Raw genomic sequence first — 20,408 nt, forward strand, 5'->3', positions numbered from 1 at the left:
TGACCTGGGCCTTGTCGTCCGCGATCTTCCGAATAACCCTGTGTAGTAGAGGGATAGGCGGGAAGGCGTACAGGAGGTAACTGTTCCATGAAATGAGGAATGCATCCCCTAGGGATGCAGTCCCGAGTCCCGCCCTGGAGCAAAACAGGGGGCATTTTCGATTTCGGGTCGTGGCAAAGAGATCTATTGATGGAGTGCCCCAGTGGGAGAAAAGCTGTTGGAGTACTGTGGGGTGCAGTTCCCACTCGTGTTCTGTGGAGAAGTGCCTGCTGAGTGCATCGGCAGTAGTGTTGTGGCAGCCTGGTAGATAGGAGGCGATGATCTGTATTCGATGTTGTATGCACCAATTCCAGAGTCGAATGGCTTCCATGCAGAGGGAATGTGATCTGGCACCCCCCTGTCTGTTTATGTAATACATACATGCTATGTTGTCTGTTAAAACTCGCAGATATCTGTTCTTTATAAGGGGAAGAAAGTGAAGGCATGCTTTCCTCACTGCTCTGAGTTCTAGGAGATTTATATGTAGATGCGTCTCTGATGGAGACCATCGACCTTGTACTTTGTGTTCTCCTAGATGCGCTCCCCAACCTATCAGGGAAGCATCCGTGGTGAGCATGAGCGTTGGGGATCGTTGCTGGAAGGGACCCCCTGTACAGAGGTTTTCTGGACTTGTCCACCATTGTAGGGAAGTTATAACATTGGGAGGAGGAGTTAGCAGCATCCCTAAGGGATGTCTGCTGGGTTTGAAATTGGAGTTGAGCCAGCCCTGGAGGCATCTCATATGTAGCCTGGCATGTTGAACCACGAAGGTGGTAGCTGCCATGTGACCAAGAAGCTGTAGGCAGATTCTTGCTTGTGTCCTGGGACGAGTAGAGAGTGTGCGTATGAGCTGTGTGATAGTGAGGAATCTGTTGTATGGAAGCGAGGCCCTGCTCTGGGTTGAGTCGAGATGAGCTCCAATGAACTCTATCTGTTGCGTGGGTATCAGGGTGGATTTTTGGGTGTTTATTTGGAGACCTAGGCTGTGAAAGAGGGAGATGGTGAGACGTGTGGCTTGAAGTGTGTCGCCACAGGAGTCGCCCTTGATGAGGCAATCGTCTAGATAGGGGAAAAGTGTGACTCCGTGTTTGCGGAGGTGAGCCACAATGACGGCTAAGGTCTTGGAAAAAACTCTTGGAGCCGTGGAGAGTCCGAAAGGAAGAACTCGGTATTGGAAGTGATCGTGACCGATTGTGAATTGTAGGAAGCGTCTGTGAGCTGGATGAATTGATATGTGGAAGTAAGCGTCTTGTAGGTCGAGGGCTGTGAACAAGTCCCCCTGATCCAATGCGGGTATTATTGTGCCCAATGTGACCATCTTGAATCTTTGTGTCCTCACGAATTTGTTCAGTCGGCGTAGGTCTAATATAGGCCTCCATCCCCCGGTCTTTTTCTGTGTTAGAAAGTAATGGGAGTAGAAACCTGTCCCCTGGTGTTGCAGAGGCACAGGCTCCACTGCGCCTAATTGCAGAAGGTGAGCCACTTCTGTGCGAAGTAACTGCTCGTGGGAGGGGTCCCTGAAGAGGGACGGGGAAGGGGGATGGGTAGGAGGGTAGGAAATAAAAGGAATGGAGTAACCGGTCTGAACTATTTCGAGGACCCAGCGGTCCTGAGTGATCCGTTGCCAGGCATGTTGGAAATACTGGAGGCGGTGGCCAAATGGGAAAGTAAGTGGTGGAATCAAGGGGTGGTCGTGCAGACCCTCGACCAAAGCTTCAAAACTGTTGTTTATTGCCCTGTGGACGGAAGGTGGTGGCTTGGTTTTGATTTTGTCTGCGTTTGGGAGGTCTATTACGATTCCGAGTTGTGTCGTACGGTCTGGATTGAGGGCGATAATACTGACGTGTTCTTTGGTAGGGCTGGTATCGCTGTCTCTTGGGAAGAGATGGTTGAATGCCCAGGGTGCGCAGTGTCGCTCTGGAATCCTTCATGGTATGGAGGAGTTCGTCAGTTTTTTGGGAGAAAAGTTTGTCCTTGTCAAATGGGAGATCCTCCACTTTAGTCTGGAGTTCTTTAGGAATGCCGGACGCAGAGAGCCATGAGGTTCTGCGCATAACCACAGCAGTTGCGGTAGTACGGGCTGCTGTGTCCGCCGTGTCTAAAGACGCCTGTAGGGCTGTTCTGGAGATTAATTGTCCCTCAGACAGGATTGATTTGAAGTCTGCTCTTCTGTCCTCTGGTATGTAGGAGGCAAATTCGAAAAGCTTATTGTAATTATCGAAATCATAACTGGCGAGGAGGGCAGAGTAGTTAGCAATCCTGAACTGTAGTGTAGAGGATGTATAAACCTTCCGTCCCAGGACATCAAGGCGTCTAAGGTCTTTGTCTTGAGGGGTGGGTCGATATTGTGAATGTTTGGTCCTCTGTGTCACTGCATCGATGACAAGGGAGTTCGGTGGTGGATGAGAGAATAGGAAGTCTGCGTCCTTTGCAGGAACGTAATATTTACGCTCAGCCTTCTTGCAAGTTGGTACCAGAGAAGCTGGGGTTTGCCAGAGAGTGTCAGCTGGCTCCATGAGTGCTTCATTTATAGGGAGCGCGATTTTCGAGGGTGCAGACGGTTGAAGGATTTTAAGGAGTTTGTGTTGCTTCTCCTGAACCTCTTCTAAGGGAATATCCTGGCTGATCGCAACCCTCTTAAAGAGTTCTTGGAACTGTTTGCAGTCGTCCACGATCTGTGGAGGTGGAGGGAGGCTGGCTTCATCTGAGGCTGATGGAGAGTTAGGATTAGGCGAATCAGGATATGGTGCATAGCTCCCCAGTTCAGGAGGGGGTTCAGGCACCCTGGAAGTGGATGGAGCAGGAGACTGAGGTACCGAAGGAAGGTGATTGATAGGAGGATTCTGCCACGGGTACCACTGCGGCCAAGGCATGGGGTAGGAGAACCCAGGCATCACCCACGGAGGGGCAGCATAGGGAAACTGAGGCTGCTGAACTTGAGCCGTGACCTGAGGTGGTAAAGGTGCCTGTGGAGGAGAAGCAGGAGGGGAGAACTCTGCCTGCTGTTGCAGTTCAAGGTCACTGTCGGTGAACGCCATTTCAGGTGGAGAAAGTGGCAGGTCAAGGAAGGAGTCCTCTGCTTCCAGGAGTGGAGGGTGAGGCTCAGGTGGCACTAAAAGGTCACTTTGAGTGAGCAGCTGTCGTTCCTGCTCTCTAGGCTGAGCTAAGTCTACTCTCTGCTGTAGCTGTTTACTAGGCGAGAGTGACAGAGAGTCTCCTGTTGTATTGTGCTTGGACGCCCCCTGCAGGGGGTCTGCTGCTAGTGCACGGGTAGCAGAGTGGCTGGGTGCCGACCCTGCTCTCGGTGGAGGCTGATCGAGCTGTCGGCACCGCAGCTATTTTTGTCGCTGAGGCAGAGCGCGCTGGCGGGATCGCGGCTGCTTTCAGCGCTGAAATTGACCAGGCTGAAAGTAGCGCGGCTGTTGCTGGTGCCGGTGCTGACTGCGCTGTCGGCACCGTGGCTGTTGCTGGTGCCGAGGTACGTGGTGCTGGTGCCGTAGCGTTCCTCGGTGCCGAGGAGGAGCGAGGTGTCCGTGCTGCAGCCGTTTGCGGCGCCGAGGGGACCGAACGGGTAAGTGCCTTCCCAGCGCGGGAAGTCTGGTCCCTGCCTGTCAGCTCTGTCAGAGCAGCAGCTGAGGCATGTGAAGAGGCTGAAGCAGCAGTACTTCGTGCTGTCAGCAGAGAGGGTAGGGATCTCGCAGGAGACCCCTTACCCTTATTAGAGTCTCGCTTGTGAGACTTTCCCGCTTCGTGCCTCCGCTCCAGGGAGGGTGAAGCGACGCTCCCCACCGGTTCTGATCTGGCTGGGGAGCGTGTGGGAGCGGGTTCCACTTTTCCCGTCTCTGACAGTGGCTGCAGGGATTTCTCCATCATAATGATCTTGAGGCGCAGATCCCTGTCACGACGAGCTCTTGTTTTGAGGCTCGCACAGTGTTGGCACTTCGTGGGGATGTGGGTGTCCCCGAGGCACTTTACACACTGGGAGTGACCATCTGACCGTGGCATGGAGTCCTGACAGGAGATGCATTTCTTGAAGCCTGAAGCTCCTGGCATTATGAGTTTGAGATAGGCGAGGAAGTGTCTCAAGGGGAGACAAGCCTGAGGTGTTTTTTTTTTTTTTTTACTAAGTAACTAACTATGTAACTATACTAAAGGAAGGGAAACAACTGGGAATTAATTAATAACTATTTCTATGTTTTCTATAGAGATTAGGGAAGAGAAGGCAGCACTGCCCCGAGTCCCGTCTTCAGCCGAGGACGGTTGAGAAGGAACTGAGGAGGGTGTGGGGCGCACGCACCCTGGAAGATTCCAACTGGACGGGAGATACCATCTGGGTGCGTGCGCCCCAACCAGGCACTGCTACCGAAAATCTCCGATCGACAGCGCCGGGACGCACCGTCACCTAGAGTGGAGCACCCACAGGGACAGCACTCGAAGAAGAAGCTTATTTCTCTGCCGCTTTGGACCCTGTGGCCCAAGGCCTACCCCCCTGCCTGCGTGCTGTGGCTGCCGCAGCACGCCTAGTCGAAATGTCTGAATCCCTTGTCCTTCGCTCTCCCCTTACTCTCATGGTCCCTCACTATGTGGAAACTCTGCTGTTACAGCGTAACACAATCCACCTCTCCTCCGCTCGCCTTACCAGGTACGAACTTCTACTGCTGTTGGCTTCGTATATCACCATAATGCGTTGTTCTCAGTTAAATCCTGCCACTCTCCTTCCCTTGTCTAATGACGGTGATCCCCACGACTGTCTTGCAACTGTGTCTGCTGTCACTGTCCCGCGCCCTGACCTTTCTGATGTCCCTCTCCCTAACTCTGACCTTGTTTTGTTTACTGATGGTTCCTGTTTTCGAGACAGCCAAGGTCGTCTCCTTGCAGGATACGCTGTTGTGTCACTCTCTGAAACCCTCGAAGCTGCGCCTTTACCTTCTGTAACCTCAGCACAAGTTGCTGAATTAGTCGCCCTCACCCGTGCCTGCTTTTTGGCGGAGGGACGCTCCGCCACCATTTACACTGACTCCCGCTATGCTTTTGGGGTTGTACATGACTTTGGCACCCTGTGGCAAGCTCGGGGTTTCCTTACCTCCGCCGGTACCCCCATTAAAAACGGCCCCTACATTGCTGCTCTCCTGTATGCAGTTTTACTTCCCTCTGCCCTAGCTATTGTTAAGTGCCCTGGCCACTCGACGGCAGATACTGATGTTGCTAAGGGTAACGCATTTGCTGATGCCTCTGCTAAACATGCTGCTGCCATAGAACCTTCCCCAGATGCATTTATAGGTTCCCTTTCTGTTTCTATAGCACCGCCGTCCCTCACTGACCTCACCCTGCTCCAGGATTCTGCCCCAGAAGCCGAAAAAGACTCCTGGGTTGCCCAGGGTTGCTCTCTGCATCCTGATTCCCTTTGGCGTTCGCCTACTGGTGTCTTTGTGGCTCCCTTTTCACTCTACCCATCTCTGGCTGCCCTGCTTCACGGTGTTTCACATGTCGGAAAGGAGGGGATGGTCTCTGCTGTAACTAAGGTGGGATGGTGGGCCCCCCATTTCAGCTCTTTTGCAGCCTGCCACTGTGCCGCCTGTACCACTTGTCAAAGCCACAATATTGGTAAACCTGTAAAAGTGGCTCAGGGATTCCGGTGCCTGCCCCAAGCACCCTTCTTGCATTGGCAACTTGATTTTGTACAAATGCCCAAGTGCCAACGATATGAATTCATTTTGGTTATGGTATGTTTATTTTCTGGTTGGACTGAAGCCTTTCCTTGTCACAAGGCTGATTCACTGTCTGTTGCTAAATGTTTGTTAAATCATATTATGCCTGCCGAGGGAATTCCTGCCACTCTGTCCAGTGACTGGGGTACACATTTTACTGGACAAATTGTTCAACACCTGGATCATATATTACATATCACACACCTGCTGCACTGTCCCTACCACCCACAAAGTGCAGGTGCTGTGGAAAGGCGAAATGGTGTACTTAAGAATAACCTTGCTAAGATTTGTGACTCCACAGGGTTAAGCTGGCCAGCAGCTTTACCACTAGCCCTTATGGAAATGCGATCCACTCCATCCCAAAGGCAAAAACTGAGTCCCTTTGAAATTGTTATGGGACGCCCTATGCGAGCTGTGGCTACCATTACTCCAGTCCCAGACTTTAACTTGACTCTCAGTATGCTCCTTCAATACTGCAAGGGATTAATGCAAGCTGTAAGTCACTTCCATTCACAGGTTCGAGCCGCATGGCCGACGGAACCCACCTCCGACGCTTGCCACAACCTCGAGCCAGGTGACTGGGTCTACGTACGGCACCATCATCGAAAACACGCCTTGGAACCCCGGTGGAAGGGTCCTCATCAGGTACTGCTTACTACCCAGACGGCTGTTAAACTATCTGGCATCGCAGTGTGGATACATGCTTCGCAGTGTAAGAAGACACCCTCCCCGGCGAACCAATCATCACCTCAGGACCGCGCAGAGTCAATTTTGACTCCAGAAGAAGACGTAGAGGAACAGCCTGCAATACCTTACAATCAACGTTCTCGTAAGGGTTGCCAGAAGCAGACGACAACCTAAAGCAAGGCCCGCCAAAAGAAGCAGTAGTGAGCCTAGCGCCTGGTGGATGTAAAACCGTGACTGCGGTTCCCTCAGTTGAGGTTGTCAGAACCAGAAGGGCCCTGCCTCCAACATGCACCTCTGGTGGCGCCTGTTCCTCAGCTGCTGGTGTCTTAAGGTCTGGGGAGCCCACAATGACAATTCTTTTATCCAGCAGCAAGTGTGGATAGCTCAGGCCCTTAATATTTCTAAATGCTGGGTCTGCAGCCACATCCCAGCCCACTCTCAAGCTGGTATTCCTGTCCTGACTATCCCACTCAATTCCCCAGATCTCACTGGAGGACCTCGTCCGTTTAACAAAACATGGAACAGCAATGACACTTGGGAAGCAGTGGGAATAAGTGTATCTAAATGGATAAGTGTGGTGGAGGGAAAGGGTCACTGGTGTTGGGTGTGTAATGGGACAGGGCTGGATCTGGGAAAAAGCCATTGCCTTCAGCATATCGTGGCCAATGGTGTATGGGATTATTCAAACAAAACTAAAGAGTGGCAGGCCGGGTATGGGGATATGAATTTTTTCTCAACCTGGGATCAAACAGAAAAATCAATCTCATGTTCCCCTTACAGTAATCTTAGTAAAAATAATACAATCTTTCAATGCCATACAAACACTACCACTCCTCGTAAGGAGAATTACCCTGTTCCCTTTGGAGGATATTACTCCTCATTTGCAGACACCTATGTAATAAATGGATGCAATCAACCCTTCCTGGCCTTAATAGGCCATCATTGGGTTTGTGGAACCAAAGCTTATACTGCATTACCAGCTAACTGGTCAGGTATCTGTTATCCCGCCCAACTCTTCCCACAATTCCGAGTGCTAGGGTCCTTCCCACAAGAACGCCTCCGTAATTTCAGGAGAAAAAGAAGGGACTTACCAGATGCCAAATGGTATATAAATAACATAAGCCCCTTAACCTGGGAAGATGCCATTGGCGGTTCCCTTATCCCACTTGGGGGAGTAATACACCAGGCAAAAAGGCTCCTGAGGTTACAAGCAGTAGTTGAAATAATGGCAAATGAAACCGGGGAGAGTTTAAAAACTCTGGCCAAAGAAACAGAGGCGATCCGACAGGTGGCCCTTCAAAACCGTCAGGCATTGGACATAGTGCTGGCGGCCAAAGGAGGGACCTGTGCACTCATTGGAAAGAATGTTGAGTGTATATACCTGACAATACCAATGAGGTAATAGATCGCGCTAGCCACTTAGAACAAATCGCATATCTTCCCCATGAAGAGCCAAGTTCTTTATGGAAGTGGCTAAGCAACCTGTTCAATTTCTCTGGCATAGGAAACTGGTTATTTCAGGGAGCCCTGACTATCCTGTTTGGAATCCTAGTGATTTTTGTATGTTTTCAGTTAATCTCCTATTGTATCCAAAATTGTGTAAAATTTGCCACCCAGGTGACTGCCCCAAAACAGAGTGCTAATATGATGATTTTAAATATCGCTGATGAACAAAAAGATAAAGAACGGTTAATATGTGGAACCCAGTCCATCGTTGGTCATGGCAAAGCGTGACCAAAAGGAGGGATTGTGAAAGTAGAATGAATTATATTACAAAAACAGATAGGATTAAAGAAATGCTGTCTGTACCTTTAAGGAAAATCGCTGGAATGCTGGTGTACAGGTGTCGGGAATACAGACATTAACATAGAACAATTGCACCGTTTAAGGGCAATTGGTGAAGCATTAGCCTTAGATTGATAGGAGTTAGTAAGGAAGTAGGATATGCATGCTATGCCCCAGGTGAATTTTGCTGTTTTTCTCTCTTTGTCCCTTTGTTTAATTCCCGCTCTTTTATCTGTATAAAAGACTGTTTGGGTCTTGCATGGCCACTCACATTATCTGGGTGTTATTGGCGGAGCGCTGCGCTAATAAAAACAGAGTGGTCTGACAAACTGTGAGTCTTGATTCTAACTTTGACAAAGCCCTAAGGAAGGTGGTAAGTAATACTGGGAAGAATTGGCCAGAGAAGCTGCCGCTAATTCTGGCTGCCATCCGCAGTAGCAACCGGCTAAAAACAAAAATCCAGCCATTTCAAATTTTATTTGGACAGCTGATGAAACTGATGATTGATCCCACACAGATGGGTTTAGGATCAGGGGAAATAGATGTGGTAACACCACAACATGATTATTTTCAGTGGCTCAAACAATTACAGGAGGACAAATTAACCTTGCAATACCGGATCAATGAGGCCATTGATAAAATGAATAACAGACTCCATAAGCAAAAAGCTGGTAGCTCCCAACTCTGGGAGCCCGGAGATCTGGTTATGTATTTAAAATTGGGTAGAAGGGAGCACAATTTGGAATCTAAATGGATAGGTCCATATTCTATTGTGGACCGGCTCAGCCCTTTGATAGATAAAGAGGGCAAGCTAAAATGGGCTCATATCTCGCAACTAAAATTGTTTTCTTAAGCTACAGATACCAACATCACTAACGAACCCAAACCAGCAGATGGCGCTCAAGGCACGGAGCATTTGGATTCCAGTAACTTTGATGATAATTCATGCATTGGAAACAGAACAACAACCGGACCCACAATGGGGAATTCAATGGTATAACTGGACCAGTTGGGACACGCCACAGGAAATACCAGTGACCAACACCACACTGCAGGGGATCTTCGCACTCATATCGGTCCAAGTCTGGGTAAACATGACTCCTGGTGATTATGGATGCACCTATGCTGTGTCAGCCCCAGCGGACTCTAGGTGGGGCTTCAACCCCTCCTGTAAACCTGGCCTCCCTAGAACTCAAACCATCCCCCCTTTTAAACCAGAGCCAACAGAGACAAGAACAATAATGACCTGGGTAAATGAGACTATTCCTGTTGGAAATGTAACCTCTCTCATTAGAAATGGTCCAGATCCAGAAACTGTGAACTTCCCCCACTTACTCCGAAGACAACCCTGTATTCAGGTGCAAGTGGCCCCCATGATTTATACCCTACATGTCACCATGAGCTGGAATAAGAACAACTTGGTCGAGGTGAAGCCCGAGTGTGCCCCATACAGTTCCCCCATATTTGATGCATGGTACGGGCATTATTATGAGAACATATTCCTGGAAGAAGGACTAGAAGTATAGCTGATACCATACTGGGGGGAATAGGAACAGGAACTAGTGCCCTGAACTCCATAGACCTTGAAGCACTACGAAATAAAGTTAGTGCCATGGAAACCCTGCACTACTCAATAACTGAGGTGCAGGAACACCAAATACCTCAGTTAGTGCAAACAGATATAGATACTGTAGATCTACAGTGGTCTACATGGCAGCATATAAATCATACTTTCTGGGCAGAATATGCTACCATGAGAGAGATCGCAGATAAAACTGCCATGGCTCTGTGGTGCTCAGAACAACAAATCCTTTCCATAATGTTGATGGAGAGGGAAATGGACTGGGTAAGGGCCAAGGATATGATGGTCCTAGCCCCGTTATTGACACGCCATCAAAGTAATCTATTTACACCATATATTGCTGGATGGTACAAACCATTACATTCTTACCTTAATGTACAACAACTGAGCGGAAGTATTTCAGTCCAAGTGCTAAGAGCCCGAGATGCACAGGTAACTACAGTACTTTGGCCATTCTCAGCACTGCCAGTAATCCAAGGACAAGATATTTGGGTTCCCCGGCTAGCTGGAACTTACATGAATGTTAAAGGGGATATAATAGACCATAGAGGGTGTGAGGAGTGGTCCCCACAACAATGGGTGTGCCACACACTTCCTGTCCTGGAGGAGCCATGCTCCCTCCAAAACAGAGAATTAGTTACATGTTTCTGGGATGAAATGGATAATTCCTCCACCAAAGTATATTTTAATGGAAAGAATTGTCTGTGTTGTAGGTCTGGAACCTGTAATATGGCAAAACAAATTTCATTCAGATCCCCCGGTGCAGAAATGTATGTGTAATGTCTCCATACTACATACCCCTAAACTAGTATTCTATTTTCCAACATACAAAGAAAAAGAAATAGATATGGGGACCTTGGACCTGGAAAACCTTGACCCTGATTTCTCCCTAGGCATTAATTGGACAGGCCTATATGGATGGATGTACAATAACAAACAAATTAGTGAACTAACAAAATCCACTCGAGAGAAAATCCAAACCAGAAGTTTGGCTATCCTCCATGAGGGAGGAGAAATACTCAGGGTGGCTGAACAGGCAAAACAGTTAAGTATCCACCACTGGTACGATGTGTTTAAAGGCTGGTCACCCACCTGGTCAGCAGTCCTAAATATAGTTTTCCATCCCACCATTGTTCTATTAGTAACCCTAACGGTTCTGTTAGTTCTAATGCTCTGCATGTGCTGCTGGATAAAACAGATGTATTCCAAATTAAAACCACATTCTGAAATCATGACCCAATACATAGCTTTGAAACAGAGATTTTACATGGTGACCACTCAAGAATTGTTCTTGAGAGGTCAAAAGGGGGACAATGTAGAGAAATCTCTATAAATCTTTATGACGTTGCATTGTGTTATTTTGTATTAAGTATCTTTCTGTATTGAGTATCTTTGACATTGCATCTTGCATGATGTTATTTTGTATTTCATATGACTTGGCATTGGGCCTCTCTATTTTCATACAACTTTGTATTAGATCCCTATATAGAAAATTGGTAGGAAACTTTGTATCAAATGTTATAGCCCCTAAGAATAGTATAGTTACAGTAAAAGAAACATGTGCCTTTTTGCTAGAAGTAGAATAAGATCTCCCCCCCCCCACACTCTGTAATCAATTGCCCTCTTGACTGAATGAGGTGTGAATGAGTGAGGTTTGGAAGACACCCACCTCCAGACAGCTACAACAGTTGCAGAGGGAATGGGAGCCAGAGCAAAGGACAATACAACTTGTCAAGTGGGCCCAACAAAGAAGAGCAGACATATTGAGGGCCTCAGGGATTAGAAGCCAGCACCTTCTTTAGAAAACACCCTCTTTGAGCAGCATTGGGACAACACCCAGAGAAAAGCAGCACAAAGACCAATGGACACAGACCAATGGACACAGACCCAGATTTTGAATCTGGTCTAGATTTCCATAAGAGGGAAGCTGCTATAAATGTGAGGTGTCTTGCAGAAGGACCCCGGGTCTCATCTTGTCACCATCGGAGCATCGATCCGGATCGGCAGAAGCCCGGCTCCACCCCTCCCCCATCTAACTCACCTGGCCAGTGCAGTTAAGGGGAGCAACTAGTTGGTAACAACAGCAAGACGGAGTGTGTTTGTGTCTGTGTGTGAATGCATGACTGTGATATATATCTCATATGCATATCATAGAGTATTAATTGATACCTGTATTACTAATAAATGTGGCGTTTTGCCTTAATCCCCCTGAACAGACCCTGTATAGTACTTTAAGTACAACAGCCTTATGGCATCACTTGGCCTTGTCCCCACTGTAATGAATAACATGCTGCTGCTAAGGGTTGAACAGCATCATGTTCAGGCAAGGAAATAAAGTCCTTCTCTTGTGTTGTTTTTTGAACAGCAACTGAAGTGCTGAACCTGAGCTGAAGCCCAAAACACCAAGGAGAAAATACCATCGGAAGAAGCGCTCCTTATCTCCGAAGGACAAGAACAATGAGGGGGGAGCAGGTGTTCATTAGCACCTGCCTGCAGCACCGTTCACCTGGGATGTCACAGCCACCCGCACTTGCCCCCCTGTGGGGAGTAGCTGGGGGTAATGAGACATTGTCTCAGCCCACACTGGAGGCACAGGGCACCCCCCCCGCCAGGCCCTGGGGCTGGGCTAGGCCCAGGCTCTCAGGGCTCCCCAGCCCTGGCCTGTGAGGCAGGATCCAGCAGCTCCTGCTCAGAAAAAAAAAAAAAAGGACCCAGGCATCCTGCCCCCCCACCGCCTCAGTCACTGGGGGGGGGTGGGGTGCAGAGCCCCAGCAGCACAGCGCGCGCACAGGCCGGGGAATGGTGCCCCTCCCCCGCAAGTACTAACCGTCCCCCAGCCCGGGCAGCATTCCCCGCAGGGACCTCCAGACCACAGAGAGGGCGGCTAGAGCGGCAAGCACCACCCGAGCCTCCGGACGCGTCAAGTGAGCCGCTCACTGTCCGGCATGTGCCGCACCCTGTGCCCATCGAGGTCATCCGAGGGAGCAGCTGGGGGGCGTGAGGTGGGGAGAGAAGATGGGGCACCAGGAGGGGACACAGGGAGGGGGCGGGGGGCGGGCACGGGGCGGGAGGAGGGGTGGGGCACGGATGGGGGCCCTGGGGTGGGGCACGGGGCGGGGCAGGGCATCGGGAAAGGGAGGGGGAGGGAGCCGTAGAGGGAGGGGAGGCGCCCGAAAGCTATGTGGGGGGGCCATGGGGGGCAGAGAGCAGCAGGTTCACCCCATAGCTCAACTTGGGGAGTGGAGTAGGGGGAAGCCCATCTAGCAGTCTTCTAACTCCCCTCCCCCCAGCAGCGAGCTCTCCCCCCCCCGCCACCCCCCCAGCCCTTGGGGTGGGCACCATGCTGTCCCAGCAGAAAGCCAGCCTGGCTGAGCCCCGCCATGCCAGCCCCCCAGCCCACGTGCGAGTGTGCGTCTGCCTGCGCCCCTGCAGCCAGGGGGACCCCTGCATCCGCGGCCTGGATTCCCACTCCGTGGAGATCATCAATTGGAGGAACAAGATGGAGACTATACAGTACGAGTAAGTGGGGTGGGGTGTCCCCGGGTGGGGTGTCTCCAGCTGGGGGTGCCCCTGGGCTGAGCTCCTCCCTTGCCATCACAGGATGCCCTACCCTGGTCTCCAGGTTCGACACCGTCTATGGTGATCGAGCCACCCAGAATGACATCTACACCGGCTCCGTGCGGCCTGTCCTGGGCCATCTGTTGGAGGGGCAGAACGCCAGTGTGCTGGCCTATGGATGCGCTGGTGCTGGTGAGTGAGGGGGAGGCTGAGCCCAGAGGCGGGGCAGGGGGCTGTGGAAGTTGAGGAAGTCATTTCTTGCCTCCCACCCCAGGTAAGACGCACACCATGCTGGGCAGCCCAGAACAGCCAGGTGTGATCCCACGGGCGCTGCGGGATGTCCTGCAAATGACACGGGAGGCGAGCCGCTCACCTGGGGCTGAGGAGTTGGACTTCTCCGTCTCCCTGTCCTACCTGGAGATCTACCAGGAGAAGGCAAGTATAGGAGTGGGGAGGACAGGACTAGGGGTGGGGGGAAGAATTGTCCAGCCAGCTGCTGGACCCACTCTTGCAGATCCCCAGGACGGGTACTAAGACCCCAGCTTTGGAGCAGTCTCTGGGAGGGCCCCCTTCATTGAGCCAGACTCCCAAGGGGTCCAAATCTTCTTCTAGGGGAAGCCACAGGCCCCACCACCTCCTTAGGCTGGAGGAGCCTGCCGCCCCTGAGTCCCGCTGAGACCCCAGAGGAGACTTGTACCATCTCCGGCAGCATTTGCAGAGCCATGCAGCCAGCGCTGGTAACAATGGGTTCGTTAGCCGGCTGGACAGTGGGGCAAATCCTTGGTTAGCCAGAGAGGGAAGTTACAGCCCAGCCCATCCTGGTCAGCCCAGCTCTGCTCTGACCTCCTGTAATCGGTTGAGCCGGGGCTCAACCCTCCTCTCAGCCGGAGGGGAGCCACACCAACTCACTCCTCGTCTCCTGTTGAACCGGCTGAACGACAGTCAACAGGGTTAGAAAGCTCAGGCCCTCTGGTGCAGGGGCTGAGCAACAATCAGTACAATAAGGTCAGGCCCTCGGTGGCAGGGGCTGAGCAGCAGTCAGTTCAATGAGCTCAGGCCCTCGGTGGCAGGGCTGGGCAGTAAACAATACAATAGGCTCAGGCACTTGGGTGCAGGGGCTGGGCAGTAAACAGTACAAGGAGCTCAGGCCCGTTGGAGCAGGTTTGAGCAGCCAAGAGTCACTAAGCTCAGGCCCTTCTGGTGCAGGGGCTGAGCAGTAAACTAACAGTAGGCGTATAGACCCAGGTCCCTACACCTGGGTGAGGGGGAAAACTGCCACCCGCAAGTAGGGGAGCAGGGGGGACACAGGCTCACCCACTCCACTGTGTCCCAGCCTGGGGCCCTAGCAGCAGCTATCACTGCCGCTGGTCAGTGGGGTCCTGACCGCAACACACTGACATCAGGACCTCTGCCTCTGTAGCCTGACAGGGGTCGGCTACCCCTAGGCTACTTTCCATTTCCCCCTCAGGGGCTACCTCATCGGTTGCACCGGATCCAGGCCAGTCAAGCTGCATAGGCTCCTCGGGACCAGGGCTTGGTGGCAGGTCCGGTAGTTCCTCCGGGAAGTCCAGCCAGGTGTGCTCAGGCGGCTCCTCTGGGTAGCAGCAGGGACAGGGACGCTCCGGCAGCCCCTCTTTGTAGTGGGCGCCAGGGAGTTCCAGCGGCTCCTCCGGGTACCGGTCACGGGGAGGCTCCGGTGGCTCCTTGTCAAAAACAGGTGCGAGGAAGCTCCAGCCAGTCAGGGCAGCTGCCTCAGGCCCTGGAGGGTTCCCAGTCAGGAGCTCCCACCAGCACATCTGTTCCCAGCAGTGGCTGGGCTCCAAGTGAGCTCTGGCGGCCGGCTTTTATACTTCCTGTCCCGCCCCTTGACTTCCAGGGAGCGGGGACAGGTGGTGGTGGCTCCGCCGACTTGGGTGTCTGCGAGGGCACTCCCTCTGCTGGGCAGGAGGGGAGCCACACCCACTCACTACACCTCCCCTTGGCCCGGTTCAGGTGTGTCCTCAAAGCCCTCAGCAGCTGACCTTTAACCAGCTGCACCTCCCTGGCCCTGCTTCTCCAGCTAGGTAAACGCTGCCGAGAGGTGGGCCGGCCATGGTCTGCCCAGGTGACTGGAGTTGCCGTTGTCTTCCCAGAAACACCACTGATGGGGCCTAAGGCTCCATACAGCTTGGAGCCATTCATACCTGTGGGCCGACAGACCTTCTCCCCACTGCGTTGATGGTGCAGCATAGAGGGGAAACCGAGGCACACAGGCTTCATCAAAATATGACCCAATTCCCACCCACCAGTCCGGGTGGGGCTGGCAGGTGTATGTGGGGGGTGAACCAGGAGGGAGATGCACTGGTAGGTGTCCCCGTTTGGGGGAGACAAGGCCCTGCACCCATTTCCTGCGATTGACCATGACTCTCAGCCAGCCAGTAACAGAACGTTTATGAGATGAGAGGATCACAGTTCAAAACAGAGCTTGTAGGTACAGACAACAGGAGCTGCCTCAGTTAGGTCCATCTTGGGGGGGGGCAAGGAGGCCAAGAGCCCTATCTGGGCTCCCCTCCATTTTCCCAGCTAGCTCCAAACAGACTCTCAGCCCCTCCTCTCTGGCCTTTGGGGTGTGGGGTGCTGGGAGCCCTGACGGTCCAAGATAGGGGTGGGGTTGGGAGCCCTGGTGGCCTGGGTGTAGGGGGGTGGGGTGGGGGGAGACTGGGTGTGGGGAAGTGGGAGTATTACCCTGATGTTCCCCCAACTCAGGTGCTGGATCCGTAACAGCAGGACATTTCGATCCGGGAGGACCGGGACCAGAACATCCTGATCCTGGGGCTGACTGAGCGGGAGCTGAGAAGCTTCATGGACTTTGAGTGGCACTTCCTGCCGGCCAGCCGCAACTGCACGGGAGCCTCCACTCAGCTCAAGGACCGCTTGAACCGCAGCCACGCCGTGCTGCTGGTGCGGGTGGCACAGAGCCAGCGGGCATCCCCCCACTGCCGCCACATGGCTAAGCTCTGCCTCGTTGACTTGGCTGGCTCCGAGGACAACTGGTGCACTGGCAACCGCGGCCTGCGGCTCAAGGAGAGCGGAGCCATCAATGCCTCCCTGCACGTGCTCAGCAAGGTTGTGGAGACCCTCAACCAGGGGCTGCCCTAGGTGCCTGTACTATTGGGTGGACCCTGCTCCTGCCCTGAGGGGTTTAAAAGCAGCCTGGCAGGGCTTGAGAGCTGCTGCTCTTGGCTGGGCTGATTGAGGGAGTGGCTGCAGGTGAGGCCATGCCCCAAACTGAGCAACAGCTGGCCCCTATAAAAGGCCAGGGAAGCTAGAAGCCAAGACAGTCTCTCTCTGCATTCAGAGGTACAAGGGCCTGACTGCAGGGAGCTCAGATAAGGTACCTAGGGTGAAGCAGGGCTGGGGAGCTCCAGCCTAGAAAGCCCCAGGCTGCGGCCTAGCGAAGGACCAACTGGTACTAGGGGTTGCAGAGGACAGCCCAGGGGTAGGCTAAGGGAGTAGGTCCAAACCCCTTTGCCTGTGAGGAGTAGGCTGATACTGCAGTCTGCCCCAGGGTGTGGGGCTAGACAATGACTGGCAGTAGCTGCTACTGAGGCAAGGTGGGGCTAGAGGGTGAGGGTTCCCTGAGGGGGGGAGACCCTGAAAGAAAGGGGTTACTGCTAGGGGGCAGCACCCCATGTGACAGGGCACCAGGTCCAGGGAGGGACATGGGGGCCAGAAGACAGGCAGATCACGGGCCTGCAGAGGGCGCTCCAGCACTGGACAGAGCTAATTCCCAGAATCACCAGCAGGAGGCGCCGCAGGGGTGAGTCCAACCCATCTTCAGTGCCGTACCGTGAGAGCAAGCTCACCCACCTGCTGCAGGTGTGCCGGGGTCCTCCCAAGGGTGGGGGAGGAGTGGATGCTGGGGTCCAATCCTGGAGGGGGGTGGTGCAAACAGCAGGATGCTGTCCTGGCTCTGCTCCCACCTGCTGTTCTCCTGCAATGGAGCCGGGAGCTCTTGGGCGTCAGAGGCTCAGCATCAAACTCTCAGATGTGGGGCCTGGAGCAGAGAGAGCCAAGGGGACAAAAACCAGATACGGGGAAGGGGCAGCACCAGATGCACAGTCCAATGCCCTGCCCAGCTCTGCTAGCATGGGGGGACTGGTGCAGAACTCCTGGGTTCTCTCTCCACACTGGAAGGGGAGTGGGGGCTGGTGGGCAGAGCAGGGTGGGCTGGGAGCCAGGACTCCTGGGTTCTCTCCCGGCTCTGGAAGGGGAGTGGGGGCTGGTGGGTTAGAGCGGGGGCAGCAGGCAGGTGCAAATGAACATCTGCTCCCCCCCTGTGTTTCAGCCAGAGCCATGGCAGAAGGTCCCACTCACCTGCTGGAGGTTTGCCATCAGAAACTATCCAACTTCTTGAATGAAGTGGAGTATGAGCACTTGGCCTGGCTGCGGGAAATTGAGTTGGAGGCCAGGAAGATGTTCGATAGGTAGGACCATCTGGGTGGCAGAAGGGCTCGTTCGCAGGCTGTTCTGTCTATCTCAGTGGTCAGTACTATGGATCCTTCTGACTTGTGCCACAGGCATCTCCTGAGTCTTGAGCCTATCTGTGCAAATGCGCCCCTGTGAAAAGCAGCCTTTGCTTGGTGTTTTCCTCCTACTGTTTTATAGGACTAGCCAGTGGGAACTTTTAACCATCGCAAGGGAGAGTTCTTAGGGATTGGTTTATAAGGCCAGTCTCAGTGAGATTTAAAACTAAAGGCTACTGGGGAGCCTGGCTTTTCCAGATGCTAGTATAGTAAGCGGAGGCAAAAAGAAATGTTAGTGATTTACCTTATCTCTGTGCTGGGCAGTTTGTTTTAGCCGCTAGTGTTCAGTGTCTGTGGTCTTGCTAGAATGTCCCCTAGCTGCTGATCACAAAGACTTAATAGAATCATAGAAGATTAGGGTTGGAAGAGACCTCTGGAGGTATCTAGTCCACCCCCCTGCTCAAAGCAGGACCAAACCCAACTAAATCATCCCAGCCAGGGCTTTGTCAAGCCTGACCTTAAAGACCTCTAAAGATGGAGATTCCACCACCTCCCTAGGTATCTTGGCCTTATGACATCACTTGGCCTTGTCCCCACTGTAATGAATAACACGCTGCTGCTAAGGGTTGAACAGCATCATGTTCAGGCAAGGAAATAAAGTCCTTCTCTTGCGTTCTGTTTTTTGAACGGCAACTGAAGTGCTGAACCTGAGCTGAAGCCCAAAACAACACCAAGGAGAAAATACCATCGGAAGAAGCGCTCCTTATCTCCGAAGGACAAGAACAATGAGGGGGGAGCAGGTGTTCATTAGCACCTGCCTGCAGCACCCTTCCCCTGGGATGTCACAGCCACCCGCACTTGCCCCCCTGTGGGGAGTAGCTGGGGGTAATGAGACATTGTCTCAGCCCACACTGGAGGCACAGGGCACCCCCCCCCCACCAGGCCCTGGGGCTGGGCTAGGCCCAGGCTCTCAGGGCTCCCCAGCCCTGGCCTGGGGGGCAGGATCCAGCAGCTCCTGCTCAGAAAAAAAAAAAAGGACCCAGGCATCCTGCCCCCACCGCCTCAGTCACTGGGGGGGGTGGGGCGCAGAGCCCCAGCAGCACAGCGTGTGCACAGGCCGGGGAATGGCGCCCCTCCCCCGCAAGTACTAACCGTCCCCCAGCCCGGGCAGCATTCCCCGCAGAGACCCTCCAGCCCACAGAGAGGGCGGCTAGAGCGGCAAGCACCACCCGAGCCTCCGGACGCGTCAAGCGAGCCGCTCACTCTCCGGCACGCGCCGCGCCCCGCCCATCGAGGTCATCCGAGGGAGCAGCTGCGGGGCGTGAGGTGGGGAGAGAAGATGGGGCACCAGGAGGGGACACAGGGAGGGGGCGGGGGACGGGCACCGGGAGGGAGGAGGGGAGGGGAACGGAGGGGGGCACTGGGGTGGGGCACTGGGAGGGGCAGGGCATCGGGAAAGGGAGGGGGAGGGAGCAGTAGAGGGAGGGGAGGCGCCCGAAAGCTATGTGGGGGGGCCATGGGGGGCAGAGAGCAGCAGGTTCACCCCATAGCTCAACTTGGGGAGTGAAGTGGGGGGAAGCCCATCTAGCAGTCTTCTAACTCCCCTCCCCCCAGCAGCGAGCTCTTCCCAGCCCCTGTGGTGGGCACCATGCTGTCCCAGCAGAAAGCCAGCCTGGCCGAGCCCCGCCATGCCAGCCCCCCAGCCCACGTGCGAGTGTGCGTCCGCCTGCAGCCAGGGGGACCCCTGCATCCGCGGCCTGGATTCCCACTCCGTGGAGATCATCAATTGGAGGAACAAGATGGAGACTATACAGTACGAGTTAGTGGGGTGGGGTGTCCCCGGGTGGGGTGTCTCCAGCTGGGGGTGCCCCTGGGTTGAGCTCCTCCCTTGCCATCACAGGATGCCCTACCCTGTTCTCCAGGTTCGACACCTTCTATGGTGATCGAGCCACCCAGAATGACATCTACACCGGCTCCGTGCAGCCTGTCCTGTGCCATCCGTTGGAGGGGCAGAACCCCAGTGTGCTGGCCTATGGATGCGCTGGTGCTGGTGAGTGAGGGGGAGGCTGAGCCCAGAGGCGGGGCAGGGGGCTGTGGAAGTTGAGGAAGTCATTTCTTGCCCCCCACCCCTGCTCTGGAAGGGGAGTGGGTTAGAGTGGGGGCAGCTGCAGGACTCCTGGGTTCTCTCTCTCTCCCCAGGACTCCCTGGGGGGCTTGGCTCACAGCGTGATCATAGCAAATGTCGCCCCGGAGCTACACTTTTACTTTGACACGCTGAACTTTGCTGCCAAGACCAAGCAGGGGGTGAACTGGCCCTTTAACCCAGGAGACTCTGCAGGCCCCAGGTAAGGCACGGCCAGGCTGGGCTCCATGGGGCTGAGGGATCAATGGGGGGAGACCCTAGCCTGGCCTCACCCTTCTCTTCCCACAGCTGCACCTCCTGAGGACCCTGGAGCTGGCAGTGAGGGTGCTGGCCCTGGAGCCAAGAGCCCTCCTGAGGAGGAGCCCCCTGAGGCCGAGACCCTCAGGTGAGGGGTGGGAGCC

The 20,408-nt window shown here is 53.8% G+C and overlaps 1 pseudogene; it reads left to right on the forward strand.

Moving 5' to 3' along the window:
• The first annotated feature begins 13,141 nt into the window (after window positions 1-13,141).
• LOC120381588 lies at window positions 13,142-20,213 on the forward strand (annotated as a pseudogene).
• Window positions 20,214-20,408: the final 195 nt, after the last annotated feature.

Source organism: Mauremys reevesii, linkage group 14, assembly GCF_016161935.1.
Source record: "Mauremys reevesii isolate NIE-2019 linkage group 14, ASM1616193v1, whole genome shotgun sequence".
Classification (NCBI taxonomy): Eukaryota; Metazoa; Chordata; order Testudines; family Geoemydidae; genus Mauremys; species Mauremys reevesii.